Below are 16,624 nucleotides of genomic sequence, written 5' to 3'. Positions count from 1 at the left end.
GTAATGGGCTTAAAGTGCAGCAGGGGAGGTTTAGATTGGACATTAGGAAGAAATTCCTAACTGTCAGGGTGGTCAAATATTGGAATAAATTGCCAAGGGAGGTGGTGGAATCTCCCTCTCTGGAGATATTTAAGAACAGGTTAGATAGACATCTGTCAGGGATGGTGTAGACGGAGCTTGGTCCTGCCTTGAGGGCGGGGGACTGGACTCGATGACCTCTTGAGGTCCCTTCCAGTCCTATTATTCTATGATTCTACCCCATGCCACTCCTCTGTGTGGGCAGTAAGGATACTGCAAGGTATGACTCCAGGGATCTGGGGGTGCGGGTGGTGTTCTCTTCGGTCCTTCCTGTCAAGGCTTGGGGCCCGGGAAGAGACAGGTGGATCCTGGAGGTGAATGCCTGGCTGTGAAGCTGGTGTCACCAGGAGGGGTTTGGCTTTCTTGACCTTTCTTATTGCAGTTCCAAGGAGGACTGTTAAGCAAGGATGGGATTCACCTTTCAAGGAAGGGGGAGAGTATTTGGATACACACTGGCTTATCTAGTGAGAAAGGCTTTAATTAGTTTCCACCTGGGCAGGTGACCAAAGCCCACAGGTGAGTGAAAAACAGAAGGACCTTTGTCAGCAGATCTAGAGAAGTGATTAATCCCCTTTATTCAGCACCAGTAAGGCCACATCTGGATTACTGTGTCCAAGTCTAGCCTCTCTCCCCATTATAGAAAGGTTGTGGACGCATTGGAGAGAATCCAGAAGAGGCAACAAAAATGATTCAGAGAGTGGAGCACATGACCTATAAGGAGAGGCTGAGGGATTTGGGTCTGTTTAGTCTGCAGAAGAGAAGAGTGAGGGGGGATTTGAGAGCAGCCTTCAACTTCCTGCAGGAGGGTTCCAAAGAGGCTAGAGAGAGACTGTTCTCAGGGGTGGCAGATGGCAGAACAAGGAGCAATGGTCTCATGTTGCAGTGGGAAGGGCAACGGGGGGTGTCTAGGTCAGATATTAGGAAAAACCCCTTGCCATGACACTTGATTGCCTTCACCCTCCAACCCTGACTCTTGCACCCCCACAATTCTCCCCCCCATCCACACTCTAATTTCCTGCCCTGAGACACTCACATTGCACCCCACAATTAAATGTCTTACAGGTACTGTCATATTGCACCCGCCCCAACCCTACCTGAACCTTCCCCCCAACCCTGGGGATGAGCAACATAACTGAACCTGTAAGAAACTGAAGCTGCTTTCTCCCCTGCCTAAGTTCCAGGATAAAGACCATGATTGACAACTGTGGTCCTTCACTCTGGCATGCTAGAACTCTGAACATGAGAGTAGAGCATATCTGTGTGGGAAACGAAATTTTGTCCAGGGAGGCATGACTAAAATGACCTCCCATAGGAACTAAGGACACTATAAACATTACCACTTTCTGTTCCAAGTGCAAGGCACATTACTTTGACCTGCATCCTCTTATATAAACACATAAAACCACCTAACTTTAGAGTACAAGAAATAAACAAACTTGCACAAAAGAAGACACTCACTGCGCATACTTCTTTCTTTGGTGACAGGATGCAAGAGAAAACAGCACACGAGATATTTCGACACTGTTACGAATGGGAGCGATTACTACCCGTGTTAGGACATCCCAGCCATCAGCTAACTAATTTGCTTATAAAGGGTTGCTCCTACAGACAATGTGTCCTAGAGAGTCTTCAGGAATGGAAGGATGAAAAAAGTGTTGGTAGGAAGCCAGGAGAACCAATAAAAACAGCATCTGCGGTTTTGAATGAGAAGCAATGATTTTCTTGCTTCAGTATTTGTGTGATCAGGACAGAGTTAGAAGACATGGAATGAGACATGAACAAGGCTGAAGATATCCACCAATATCCATGACTAGGGAAGGACTGAACCCTGGGTCAAAAGAGATGTGGGTAGAACAGGGAATGTTTAGTCAGAGGCTATCAGTTTATTTTCACAGAATCATAGAATCCTACGGCTGGTAGAGTCATCTAGAGTCATCAAGTCCAGCCCCCTGCCCAAAGCCTCTTAATTTTAGGGTTTGCTGGATTTCTCAATCCATTGTAACTTCTGAACAGAATCCCAGACACATAATTCTCTGTGTTTTTAGTCTCTTACAGTTGCTCTGTAATATCTAACAGCCAAGTGTGTTTTACCAAGTAACAAGGAGTCCTGTAGCACCTTAGGGTGTGTCTACACTACAGCACTATTTTGAATTAACGTAAAATAGTTAATTCGAATTAAGCTAATTTGAAATAATGCATTTAGACACAAAAACTATTTTGAAATAGCGCATCCACACTGAGTGGACCCTGAACCGAAGTTAAGGCTGGCCGGAACCAGTGCCAGCAGGGCATCAGGTTAGGACTTAGTGTGTGGGGCTGCTGCCTGAGGCTAACTGAACTCCGTGCTTAAAGGGACCCGACCCCCACCCTGGACAGACAGTCCTTAGGGTTCCCCACTTGCTTGTCTAACTCTATGAGGGACAGCAAAGCAGTCCTGACTTGGAATGCCCTCAGTGCCCGCACTCGGGACACCACAGCACTTGGCCATATGGAGCCAGAGCTGCCCCCGGGAACACTGGTGCCTCTCGTGGGGTCGTTGCCATCAGCCCGGCTATACTTGCTGCAGGCTGCCATGTGAGGAGGAGGGGGGTCCATCAGGGGACTGTTAGAATCCAGGAGGCCCTGAGGGAGAATGTCCACCCTGAGGAATAGTGATAGAAATGTAGCCGTGTTAGTCTGGGGTAGCTGAAGCAAAATGCAGGACTATGTAGCACTTTAAAGACTAACAAGATGGTTTATTAGGTGATGAGCTTTCGTGGGCCAGACCCACTTCCTCAGATCAAATAATGGAAGAAAATAGTCACAACCATATATACCAAAGGATACAATTAAAAAAAATGAACAAATATGAAAAGGACAAATCACATTGCAGAACAGGAGGGGGATGCAGGGGGGGGGGGGGAAGGAAGGAAGGTAAGTGTCTGTGAATTGATGATATTAGAGGTAGGGAGAGTGGGATGTTTGTGAGTTAATGGTATTAGAGGTGATAATTGGGGAAACTATCTTGGTAATGGGTGAGATAGTTCAAATGTTTGTTGAGTATCCCAGAGGACACTACTGCCAACCTGATAGCAGACCTATGTAACTTTGTTCTCACCCACAATTATTTCCAGTTTGAGAACAACTTAAGACATAAGGCACCCCTTCTAACACTTTGTTGTCTGTCTCGTTCTGCAGGTGGTGAGGGCCATCAATTCGGAGCTGCTCAACAGGCTCATCTGTCTACTGGATCAGGACAGCGTCATGGCCGGCTTTGCTGCCCTCGGCTTCCCCAATTGCGGAGGAGCGCTTGATGGGACACACATTGCCATCCGTGCACCGCCCCATCGAGCAGCCCAATTCATCAATAGAAAGGGTTACTTTTCTATGGTCCTCCAGGCCCTGGTCGACCATCGTGGACAGTTTTCGGACATTTGTGTTGGGTGGTCAGGGCGGGCACACGATGCCCGCATCTTCAGGAACTCGTACCTGTACCGGAGGCTTCAGGCAGGAACATTTTTCCCCCATCGCCAGTTTGCGGTTGGGGATGTGCACATGCCGGTGTACATACTGGCTGATGCCGCCTATCCCCTGATGCCGTGGCTGATGAAGCCCTACACCGGCCAGCTGGATGCGAGCAAGGAGCAGTTTAATGCTCGCCTTAACCGGGCTCGCAACCAGGTCGAATGTGCGTTTGGCCGTTTAAAGGGCAGATTCCGGTGCTTGCTCACACGCCTCGACATGGGGGAGACCAACATCCCCGAGGTGGTGGCCGCGTGTTGCGTCCTCCATAACCTCGTGGAGAGGAAAGGGGAGGCCTTCCTACCAGGGTGGGGGAGAGCTGCTGATGCCCAGGAGAGGCTCTTTGCCCAGCCCCGGACAGCTGCCATCCGCCAGGCTCACCGGTCTGCAGTTGGCATCCGGGAGGCCCTCCGGGAGCAATTCTCCAGTGGAGGCCACTGAGTGCACTGAGGGGCTTCTGCCTGGGGACTGGGCCCTGGCCCCCAATAGAAGCTTCCCTCCACAACCCATCTCCTGACCCAGTTTGGACACATCACTTACACCAGGGTGTGTTTCAAAATAAAATGTTCTCTTGACTTATTTATCATTTTGTACATATTATCAAACAATGTGGCAAACATAACAAATTTTTTTTTCATTTTTGTTGTTGCCAAACTATATACAATAAACAAACAGTTCGTTTAACCCTTTGTTTGTGCTTTAACTGGGTTGATGGGGGTGATTGAAACCTGGAGGGGGGAAGGGGACTGGAAACCTGGAGGGGAGAAGGGGATCAGGTTGAACGGGGCTTGGCAGATTTCCCTTTCCTGCCTGGGCCTCGTGTTTGGAGTGCTCCCCGGCTACGGGATCGGGTGATGCACCTGTCGGTTGGCTGGCTGCTGGGGGGCTCTTGGGACGTGGAAGCCTGGGGGAGAGGAGGGCCAGGGGGAGAGAGGGGCTGGGGAGCTGGGGGGACTGGGGGAGAGGGAGGTCCAAGGGGGGAAAGGGATGCTGTTGTGGAAGGGGGGTTTGGTGGGGTGGGGTCATGGGGTGCTGGAGGAGCAGGACCAGGCACAGCAGCAGGCAAGCCGCTGACCTCCCTCAGGGTGGCGTACAGCACCGTGCGCTGCAGGACCAGCTCATTCATGAGCCGATCACGCCACCGCTCCTCTGCCTCCGACCTCTGGAGCAGGATGGCGTTCTGCTCCTGCACAGCCTCGACGTGCTGCCGGAGGATGTCGGCGTAGACACGCCTGTGTCTGCGGCTCCCATGTCTCCGAGGTGGAGATGGAGATGGAGGTGGGGCTGGGGTGCTGCGGCCCTCTTCCACGGCTGGTCCGGCTGTGGAGGAAAAGAAGAAGACACAATCAGTCCTATAAACTGGACTCTGTAGCACTTACAATACTAACAGGATGGTTTATTAGGGGATGAGCTTTCCAGGGCCAGACCCACTTCCTCAGATCAGAGTAACACGGCTACATTTCTATCACAATCAGTCATGTGTGCAACAGCTGTCCAAAAGGGCATGCCCTCTCCTTGAGACAGGGGAATCAGACATTCTGAAGGTCACAGTGTGTGTGTGTGTGTGTGTGTGTGTGTGTGTGTGTGTGTGTGTGTGTGTGTGTGTGTGTGAGAGACCTGGGCATCAGCCTGAGCATGACAGGTTTCCCTTGTGCATCACCCACTGTGCACCCACCCACCTACCTCCCCCCCCCGGGTGTGACACAAACTCACTGTACTCACCTGCTGCTTCCTCTCCCGCGCCAGATGACGCCTGGGAGGCCTCAGAGGTCTGGGTGACTGGCTCCAGGGTGAGGGTCGCCGTCTCCTCGGTGTCCTCCTCCTCCATGTCCCCATCTCCAGACTGCTGTAGCTCCCGCTCTGGAGCGTCCACCACCGGGTCTGCCAGTCCGGACTGCACGAACCTCCGTGGTGTGCGTGCTTCTGCACTGCCACCCAGGATCTGGTCCAGCTCTGAGTAGTAGGGGCAGTAGTGGGGGGCTGCCCCAGACCGGGAGCTCTCCTTCCTGGCTTTGGCGTAGCCCTGCCGCAGCTCCTTCACTTTGGAGCGCACCTGGTCCTGGGTGCGGGGGTAGTGGCCCTTCTGGGCCAGGGCTTCAGCCATGCGGCCATAAATGTCAGCGTTTCGCCGCCGGCTTTTGAGGGCCTGTAAGGCCTCCTCCTCTCCCCACAGCTTCAGCAGGCTCTTTATCTCTGCGCCGGACCAGGATGGTGCCCGGCGCTTGGAGCCCTTGGCTGGGTCCCCAGAAGGCTCGGAGGAAGGGCCAGGACGCTCTTGGGACTGTGACATGCTGCAGCAAGGTCGCCGTGTGCTCTGGCTCCTTGTCTGCAACAAGTGGCTGTGAGAGTGCGCCTGTCCCTTTAAGGAATGGCTGCAGCCAGGAACCACAGACGTGCAACCCATGGCCCAGATTGTCCATCAGGGCTTGTTCCTGGAGGCCAATAATTTCGAAAGAAAGGGCTCCCCCCGTCCAGACTCACGTTCTTTTGACGGATCTCCCTTGAAAAAGGCGTTCTTCCTCGTGAAACGAGGTTTACCGCCGTCGAAAGAAAAGCCGCGTTCTTTCGATTTAATTTCGAAAGAACGCGGCTTGAGTCTGGACGCAGGGGAAGTTCTTTCGAAAAAAGGCTATTTTTTTCGAAAGAACCCCTGAGTGTGGACACGGCCCTATAGACAACCACCTAACCTCAAGATGATTTTTACCAACCACCACAGGATATACCACACTAATACCAACCCTGGTACCTTCCCTTGCAACAAACCCCGTTGCCAGCTTTGTCCACATATTCAGTCTGCTGATACCATTATTGGACCTAACCAAGTGAGTTATAAGATCAAGAACACATATTCCTGCGCATCCAGAAATATAATCTATGCTATCATGTGCCGAAAGTGTCCGTCTGCTATGTACATTGGACAAACATCTCAGACACTTCGCCAAAGGATTAATGCCCACAAAACAGATATCAGACAAGATCACAAAGAGAAAACAGTTTCTTGCCATTTTAACCAGAAAGGACACTCTCTCAATGACTTGACCACCTGCATTCTGCTACAAAGACCTTTTACATCTGCACTTGAAAGGGAATCCTCTGAACTGTCATTCATGTTAAAATTCGACACTTTCCAAAAAGGACTCAACAAACACTTGAACTATCTCACCCATTACCAACATAGTTTCCCCAATTATCACCTGTAATACCATTAACTCACAAACATCCCACTCTCCCTACCTCTAATATCATCAATTCACAGACACTTACCTTCCTTCCTCCCCCCCCCCCCGCATCCCCCTCCAGTTCTGCAATGTGATTTGTCCTTTTCATATTTGTTCATTTTTTTAATTGTATCCTTTGGTATATATGGCTGTGACTATTTTCTTCCACTATTTGATCTGAGGAAGTGGGTCTGGCCCACGAAAGCTCATCATCTAATAAACCACCCTGAGGAGCCCTCAGAGCCTCCCCAGTCCTCTCCAGTGGGGGCTCGTGCCCCATTCCTCCCTCATATCCTTCCACTTACCCACTAGCCCTCGTTCCTGATGTCAAATAAAAGACACATATGTTCAAAAATAGAAACTGGGTTTATTGAACAAAAGTGGGGGGCGGATGGACCTCTGGGGAGACTGGGAAAAGGAGGTGGGAGAGGGGAAGAGAGAGGGTGGGGGAGGGGTGGGACAAACCTGGAAGGAGGGAGCTGGAAGGGGGAAGCAAGGGGAAGAAGGGGGAAGGGAAGCTTAGGGCTCAGGGTCGGGGGTCTCACTGGACCAACCTGACTTTCATGCAGACCTGTTCCTGGGTTTGCATGTGGCCTTTGGTGGCCAGGCTGGCAGCTATCCTGCCATAGATGGCTGCATTCCTCCATCTAGGGCTCAGATCATGGACGTTGGGGGCATCCTCCCCAAACCTTAATAAGGTCCATGATCTCCACCCTGGACCAGGAAGGCATCCGCCTTCTCCAATCCCTATCAGGCTCCTGGGAGCTGGCAGACTGCTGCTGTGGAGCGGTGGAGGGCTGGCTTCGAGTGGCTTGCTGGCTCATGTTTTGGGGCCACTGGGTCAGGGGCCCTGGTAGCCACTGCTGGCTCTGGGCTGGCAGGCTTGGAGCTGGCACAGGAACAGTGGCCAGGGTCTACCCTTTTAATGGCTCCAGGGCTGGGGGAGAAGAGAGGAGTTTTCCTGGTTGTGCCCAGAGTGGCCACCAGGGCTCCCTGGGAAGAGCTGCAGGCCCCCTATTTCGAATTAAGTGTCTACACAGCACTTATTTCGAATTAGCTATTTCGAATTTGGTGTTACTCCTCATAGAATGAGGTTTACCAAACTCGAAATAAGGGCTCCACTATTTCAAATTTATTTTGAAATAGCCGTTTGCCTGTGTAGACGCTATTAAAGTTAATTTGAAATAACTGCTGTTATTTTGAATTAACTTTGTAGCATAGACATACCCTTATAGACAAACAAACGTATTGGATCATAAGCTTTCGTGGGCAAAGACCCACTTCGTCAGATGCATGTAGTGGAAATTTCCAGAGACAGGTATAAATATGCAGGCAAGAATCCAATACATCTGTTAGTCTATAAGGTGCTACAGGACTTCTTGTCACTTTTCCAGATCCAGACTAACACGGCTACTCCTGTGATACATTTACCAAGAAAGTTTTCCTTGTTTTCACTTAAAAAAACATAATTTAATTCCTGTGTCCTAGAAGTCAGATAGGTTCTGTGTGAACAGTCCTAAATCTGAAAGGTTAGTTTTGTTAGACTCTTTCCAGACGGAGGGTTAAAGAGCGTGAGGGTCACCCCAAAGGAAGACATTTCCAAGAACATCTTCCTGGGTTCTCAAAGGGGTTTTTGCATTTGCATGGTGGCAATGTGAAAGGTCAGGGAATCTGTGACTTTGGGGAGTTTTGAAGCAGACGCTTTTAGTGGCAGGGTATTTTAAAGTCTCTTCTAGGCCCCAACTTTCTGCACTCTGAGTGCCGGAATGGGGAGCACTTGACAGTCTCACTGCTTCATGCACTTGTGGAAGGCACTCAGATACTGTGGTGATAAGTGCAGGATAAAAACCTATAGACTTCATCTACAATTCCAGTTTTGCCAGAAGTGGATATGCAAATGAAGTGCTGGTTAGCATACATTATGCAAATGAGATGCCACAATATGTTATCTCCTGCCTCATTTGCATGCTTACTCCCGGAAAAACCAGTAGGGTAGATGTAGTCATATAGAATAGAATGGAATTTCTCGAAGCGATAAAGGAGGCTTTGTACTGATTAAGAAAAAGTGCAAGTTGATGAGCTAAATTGCTGAGGATCAGAGCCAATGCTCCCTCTCATGTTTCCATCCATATGCCAAATAAATGTTCTTATGTACATCAAGGCAAGTGTGGATTTGCACCACCAGTAGACATACAGGCTAATGGCAGAGGGTGACCCCAGCACACAACTTACAGGGAACACTGATCAGTGCCATTGTGAGCAAAAAAATCACTGTAAGGAAAAGAGAATCAGAGGGGTAACCGTGTTAGTCTGGATCTGCAAAAACGGCGAGGAGTCCTGTGGCACCTAATAGACTAACTGATTGATTGGAGCTTGAGCTTTCGTGGGCACAGACCTACTTTGTCAGATACACATAGTGGGTCTTTGCCCACAAAAGCTTATGCTCCAATCAATGTGTTAGTCTAGAAGGTGCCACAGGACTCTTGGTCAATTTTTAAAGGTAAATGTTACTATCAAGTTCTATTTCCAGGGGGACTTTCCCTCAGGATTGGCTTGCTCAAACCTCCCCCAGGTTTGTACCACTGACCCTACCGTTCACCCCAGGATGCACAGCAAATTTCACGAAAGTTGGAGTCAGCATGTGAATTATAGAATGCTCAGGAAATTGTCTGTTATTCTCACACTTAATAGCAGAGCTGTATCTCCACTGAGAACTTACATCCTGCAGCTTCAGATGCCCTGCTACGCTTTGGTAGTTATTAATCAGTTTGTGACAAGTATGAAAGAATATACTTACAGACCAAAACCTTTGTTACTTCTGCAAATTACATTTTTCAGCTTGGAAACAACCATGCATGCCATCAGACTGGGATTTAACATTTCATTTACATACATTAGCTTTACTTAAAAATGGAAAAATGACAAGAAAGTATCCTTCTTTTCAAGACTATGCTATTTCCCCTTGGTCTCAGTGAATTCCACAGACAGTAAGGAAGTATTTTGAAAGGAAATGTATACAGCTAAATAGTAGGCAAAGTGACCTTAAAATAGGATACTGAAACATCTCTCTTTCTCTCTCTCTATCTCTCTCCCTCTCCCTCTGACAGACAGTACCTCCTCTAGGCTGGTGGTTTGGTTCCGGCACTCTTCTTCTAGGCTGCTGGCGTCAGATGAGAAGAGACTCGCTCCCCCTGGTCTGTCTCTGTAACAGGCCTGGGCACACCCGAAGGAGGCAAAGGGTGGAGATCGGGCAGACAGGCAGAGGGTGAGCACTGTGCAGTTCCGCACCTGCTGGCTGAGTGCACGGCGCAGCAAACTGCCTCTGCCAAAACCCACAAACGTCACAGGAACTGCCGTTAGCTTGATTGGCTGCTCGTAGTGAGAAGCATCCCCACAGCCCATGCACCCTGCAGCCAAAGGTCTAGTGCTCACATCAGGAACCACACAGGCACCAGTACATGTCACCAGACGTGCCCTTCCTGGGACAGGGGGAGACAGAAGGTGAATCCTCCGATTTTAACTCGCCCCTCTCCCCAAAAAGTCTGTGACAAGTGTAGCTGCCTCTGCCCTAGTCCATGCAGATGGCCATGGCCACTAGAGGGGATACTGAGGCTGAGGGAAGGAAGGTGACTAAGAAAGGCTGCAAAGAGAAAGTTTTCTTCCTCTAGGGAGCAGCTTCCCAACGCCTTCCCCTTGCCCCGTCCTCATTTGCCAGCCTGCTCCTCCCCAGAACCTGTTGAGATGGGTGGGGCAAGGGAGTGGAGAGAGAATGAGGAGCCGAGCTGTGGCAGTGGGGGGATGGAGGGAGATGAAGGGAAGGAAAGCAAAGAGAACAGGGAGGGTGAAGAGTGAAGATGACATGGTTTGTGGAGTTGTGCATGAGGGGTGGGAGAGTAGCAACCAGGGAATGATTAAACATTACAGGCCAGGTGAATTTAGGCCTTGTGTGCATTGGCGTGACCAATCAACTGGTTTGTTCCTCAGCTGGCAGAAATGCACCTTCCATCTGTAACTTCTTCACACAGCGCATAGTGAATCTGTGGAACTCCATGCATGAGGAGGCTGTGAAGGCTAGTGCCATAACAGGGTTTAAAAGAGAGATAGATAAATTCATGGAGGTTAAGTCAATTAATGACTATTAGCCAGGATGGGTAAAGAATGGTGTCCCTATCCTCTGTTTGTCAGACAGTGGAGATGGATGGCAGGAGAGAGATAACTAGATCATTACCTGTGTGATTCACTCCCTCTGGGACACCTGGCATTGGCCACTGTCGGCAGACAGGATTCTGGGCTAGATGGACCTTTGGTCTAACCCAGTACGGCCGTTCTTAGGTTCTTAAATCTGCTAATCACTGTACAAAACTTCATTGGAGCAGAGTTTGGCTTCCTCATCATGCCCTGTTAGAAGATGGAGAGCAAAGAAATGCCAAGTTTGAGTATCAGGATAATGTCTCTGTGAAGGGATGGTCCAGCCCCTCACTGGCCAAGGGGGGAGCCAGCTGTCCTGCTGGGCTGTGCTGGCCCTGCCCCCCCAGCAGTGCTGGGCATGCTCCGACTGCTGGCCAGGTATAAAGGCCAGGGAAACAGCTCAGTTGGGTCTGGCCTCCGGGGAGGTAGGAACTCCTGCCCAACCTCCAGAGCCACTGCTGGACCAGCCACTGGAACAAGAGCCGCCAGGCCTGCCACTGTCGCCACTACAGTCCCCGGGCCAAGCACGACCACAACGTCAACCCTGGGGGGCAGCCCACCCCGCCGCGGTGGACAACCCTGTTGCTTCTGCCACAGATGCCAGAACTGCCAACGTCACAGCTGCCGTCAGCCCAGTGTCTGCAGATGGGGTCTCCATCGGACACGGGGCTGGGGTAGGAAGCAACCCAGGGCAGGGGGCAGGGAACCCCCCAGTGGGTTCAGTGTGTTTCGGGAGGACTCCCCACCAAGCCAGTTGTCCCAGGGCACCCCATCCCGCACTGCATGGCCCCAGGGTTGGGCTGTTACACTCCCAGCCCGGAGGTCTAGTTCCTCACAAATGCAGACCCCGAGGCCTAGTCCCAGGTAAACGCAGGCCCTGAGACCGAGTTCAAAGTAAACATAGGCCTGAGGCCTAGTCCACGCTCTGGGTGGATGGGGTAGGGGAGTCCGGGCCCTCACTCTCCACCGCAGCACTTCAGCAGAACCGAGGCTCAGGACTCCCCATCTGACTGCTGGTCCCATGTCCTTCTCCAGGACCAAGGGAAGTACCCAGCTGATCCCAGGCTCCACAGCGCCACTTTGAAGCTGAAAGCATGGCATCACAGGGCCACACCAGGAACTTGGAGTGGCTCTAGAGCAAAGTTAAAGAGCTCTGGCAGTCCTACACTAGGGTGAGGGAGCCCAGCTCACAGTCCAGGGCAGGACCCCACTCCTGCTCCTATTATGAGGACCTGTACCACATCCTGGGGGGTGGTGCAGCCCCTTTCTAGCCCCAGTGGTGAACTCAGGGCTAGAAATACCCATCATCACCTGCCCACAAGAAGGAGGAGGATGCAGTTGCAGCCAGCACTGTGACCATGCTCACATTGGAACTCGCCCATGGCCTGGATGTCTCCCAAGCATGCTCAAAGGACACAGGAATCATCAGGTGAGTGATCTTAGTTTTTCACACACAAAGGGTGGGGGGTGAGGGAGGCTGAGGGGTTGTGGTGCAATCATTGTTCAGCCTTCTCAGGCTGGCCATTGTACTACAATCTGTGCATGTGGATGTATGTACTGCACCAATCTACTCTATGCAACCCCAGGAGGCAGCAAACAGACAGACAAAAGACAAACCAGACAATAAGCAGCTGTGGTGTCCAACAAAGCAAGGCAACCAGAGCCAGGAAAACTGCAGCAGCTTTGCTTTCCCTCAGGAGGTAGGCAAGCTAGGAGCAGGAGCAGAGCAACGGCTGTCCAGGGGGATCCCTTTAAGCACGTGTCTCTGCAGAGAGCATGCAGCAGCGCCTGGGCTTTATGGCTGCCCCTGTGACCTTCCAGAAGCACTTCCAGTGTAGTCTGGGTACTCTATGTCAACATAAGTTTTGTCGACAGAATATGTCGACGTAAGCCTGTAGTCTAGACATACCCTAGATGTAGCCTTTGGTGACTCCAGCAGGGTTGTGGGTCATGCCCTCCAGGGATCCTGGGCTCAGCCTTGTTGGAATTACAAGAACTCTGCAGCACAGGAGAGTGGAAGGGGAGCCCTCAAGGTTAGGCAGACCTCTGGGTAAATGAAGTGGGAGTGGGGACTAAGAGTAATAATCAGCTAGAAAAGCTCCCCATAACAGTGAGACCGTTACCCCACTGGTACCTCCCAGCACTGTGCTTGGGGAGCCTGAGTATAATACTCATGGAAGACACACAGATACCCCAGGCTTCAGCTTGACCCAAAGGCAGAGCACTGAAAAGGTACATCTAAACCCCTCCAGACCAGGGGGACAGGGTTAAGGATACAACTCAGCCTCATCTGCATCAAAGATAGAGCAGACAGGCATCTCCATTAGCAGACAGCATGGAGACCAGCTCTTACACAGCAGGAAACACACTGAACTATGGGATACTGAAAGCAGAGAAGCACTGTCTGATGGGAAATTTCTGCTCCGGATGCTGATGAACCCAGGCCTGCTCACCCCCAAAGCAGTCATTATCAGACCAGTTCTACTGATATCCAAAATACCAGCACTGCCTCACTGCATGATCAACTCTCTCAGGGTACATCTACACTACAAAGTTAATTCGAAATAACAGCCGTTAGATTGAATTAACTTCAATAGCAGCTATACATACAAACCGCTAGTTCGAATTTAATTCGAACTAGCAAAGTGCTTAATTTGAACGAGGTCAATCTCATTATCCGAGGACTAACGCCTAGTTCGAATTAAGTAGTTCAAATTAAGGGCTGTGTGGCCACTTCATTCAAACTAATTGGAGGCTAGCCCTCCCCAGCTTGCCCTGGTGGCCACTCTTGGCCAGACCAGGAAAATTCTTCTGCCCCCTCCCAGCCTCGGAAGCCTTAAAGGGCTGCGGTCTGGAAGTGCCCGTTCCAGTTGCAAGCCTGCCAGCATCTAGACAGCAGACCCTGCACCTCCCAGACAGCAAAGGTGCAGGGCTGCGTGTACTGCCCAGCCATGTGTTCTGCCTCAGCCATCCAGGCTGGCAGGAAAGCCTCCCCCTTCCGCTCACATAAATTGTGCAGCACACAACATGCTGCCACCATGGGAGGGATATTGTGCTCTGCAAGGTTGAGGCGGGTGAGGAAGCACCTAAACCATGCTTTCAGGTGTCCAAAGGCCCCCTCCACCTACTTCTGCCCTCTCACCCTCGGCCCCAGCTTGATCCCTGCTCCTCCACTCTGCCAACTCCTCCCTCTCCCAGCTCCGATTTCTCCTCTCTCAGTCGATACCCCCTGCCGGCCTCCTCTGCTTTCCCGTCCATCGCACAGTGTAGGCGGTGCTCCCCTGGCCCTTAATGTCAGAGAGCTCTTTGCCAGCTCCTGGGGCGTCCACCCTCCACCCCTCTCACTGGGCTCCATCAGACTCCCCAGTCCCATTATCAGCCCTGCCGTGGGAGGGCTGGGTGAGTTACACTGCGACTGGGCTGGTGCCCCTGAAACGGATCCCTACGACCCCATGTGCTGGGGCGGCTGGAAGGGCAGGTTGAGAAAAACGGACATTTTGTTTGGGGTGACACACGGGGAGGTACGTTCATAGTTGAGTCTCTGGCCTGTCTCTGGCTGCAGGGTGAGAGCTGGGGGATGAGGGGGGTGGATTTTACCTGCTCTGCGCTGGGCTCTCTTGGCCTTCCTGTTTGTGTCACTGTGATATGTGCCTGGGATTAGCTGTGAGAAGTTGTGGTCACCAGCCCTTGCTGTGAGGTTTCTGCTTCCTCGCTTGAACCAGCCTCAGCTGCCGATCTCTCTCTGTTACTTACAGCAGTTTCTCTTTCCATCCCTGTCCCTGGCTGCACTGTTTGAAAGACCCATGGGTATGTGTCCAGTACGGTGTGTGTGTTTATGTGTGTGCGTGTGTGTGTGTGTTACCCTCACTGAGGCAGACTGTGTCCTTCCCTGACTGTCTGTGCACGGGGAACATGTGGACGTTCCCTGGACATGGGGTTTGGTTTCTCCTCAGCTTAGCAGCTGCTTCCGTGGGCCTCAATGCAGGTTCTGCAGGAATTGTAGTTTGGAGTCAGTCTCACCCCCGACAGGAGCTTCACCCTGACCCCTCCCAATGCTCCCAGCACCTGTTGGGCCCTGCCTGCCCCCTGCTGCTGAGCCCTTCCCCCCGCGGTGTGACGCAGCCTCCCCTCGGCCAGGTCCCTTCATCTCCCCCACAACAGCCCCCCCGCTTCCCTCAGTGCCCCTGGAACGCCCCTCGGCGAGGGAGGAAAATGCTCTCTCAGGCGCGGCGGCCTGGCAGCACAGAGGGAGTCAGCTGGGGGCCCCCATGGAGCTAGTCAGGGGCAGCCTCCTGCTTCTCCTGCCAAAGTCCTTCTGAGCCTGGGGATCCCTCACAGCCAGACCCAGAGCGTTTCTCACAGCTACGGCCAGGGCCAGCTTTGTGCGGAGGGTCCCTTCGGGGTCGGGTCCCACAGCCCCGCCTCAGGCGTCTGCACCCGACGGCTGCGCTGCTCATCCCCCGCCCTGAGGCTCTTGGGCTGAGAGTGGACACAGGTGTCCCCCTGAGTCACACGGGAGCTCACACCCTGCAGCCACATTGGACTCTGCCCCCCACGGCCTCAGCAACTGTCTGAACAGCCCCAGTTTGTCAGTTCTGGGCTGCCAAGGGCACGTCAGGGTGGCCAGGCCGGGTCAGACCAACGGTGACACCAGGTGCCCCAGAAGGGGGGAACAGAGCAACCAATCCTCATGTGATCCCTCCCCTGTCACCCACCTCCTCACAAACAGGTAGGGTATGTCTACACTACAGCGCTAATTCGAACTAATTTAGTTCTAATTAGTTAATTCGAACTAAGCTAATTCGAACTAATGGATCTAGAACTAAAAACTAGTTTGAATTAGCGTTTTGCTAATTCGAACTAGCAAGTCCACATTGAGTGGACTCTGAACAGGGCTTAAGGATGGCCGGAAGCAGTGCCGGCAGGGCATCAGAGGAGGACTTAGAGCATGGAGCTGCTGTCTCAGGCTAGCCGAGGGCTGCGCTTAAAGGGTCCCGACCCCCACCCCGGACAGACAGTTCTCAGGGTACCCCACTTGCAAACCAGTCCTGGCTTGGAGTGCCCGGAGTACCCACACTGGGCACATCACACCACTCGGCCATCAGACCAGCTGCACTTGCCACAGGCTGCCATCTGGGGAGGGGGGCAATTGGGGGGCTGCAGGAGAGCTTCCACACCCAGAAGCCCGCAGAGCCAGCCCAGTCCTCCCCATCAGGGGCGTGTACCCCATTCCTCCCTCACCTCCTTCCACTGACCCTTCCCTAGCCCCTTTTCTTGATGTACAAAATAAAGGACAATTGTGTTCAAAAATGGAATCTGTCTTTATTGAACAAAACTGGGGGAGACTGGGAAAAGGAGGTGGGAGAGGGGAAGAGAGATGCTGGGAGAGGGGAGGGCAACTACAATGATCAGAGGTTGGGAACAGGTCCCATATAAAGAGAGGCTAAAGAGACTGGGACTTTTCAGCTTAGAAAAGAGGAGACGGAGGGGGGACAGGATAGAGGTCTCTAAAAGCAGGAGTTGGGTGGAGAGGGTGCATACAGAAAAGTTCTTCATTAGTTCCCATAAAGAAGGACTAGAGGACACCAAAGGAAAGGAATGGGTAGCAGGCTTCAAACTAGTAACAGAAAGTTGTTCTT

General features: G+C 51.9%; 1 protein-coding gene across 1 annotated transcript in view; it reads right to left on the bottom strand.

Moving 5' to 3' along the window:
* Positions 1-10,077, bottom strand: part of LOC142825171 (GTPase IMAP family member 8-like) — a 60,826-nt gene extending 50,749 nt beyond the window's left edge. The window contains exon 1 of the mRNA XM_075916940.1: positions 9,912-10,077. The gene's annotated coding sequence lies outside the window, so the exon portion shown is untranslated. The remainder of the gene's footprint in view (positions 1-9,911) is intronic.
* Positions 10,078-16,624: the final 6,547 nt, after the last annotated feature.

The sequence above is a fragment of the Pelodiscus sinensis genome, unplaced genomic scaffold (assembly GCF_049634645.1).
Source record: "Pelodiscus sinensis isolate JC-2024 unplaced genomic scaffold, ASM4963464v1 ctg40, whole genome shotgun sequence".
Classification (NCBI taxonomy): Eukaryota; Metazoa; Chordata; order Testudines; family Trionychidae; genus Pelodiscus; species Pelodiscus sinensis.
This window is presented reverse-complemented; position numbering and strand designations above follow the sequence as displayed.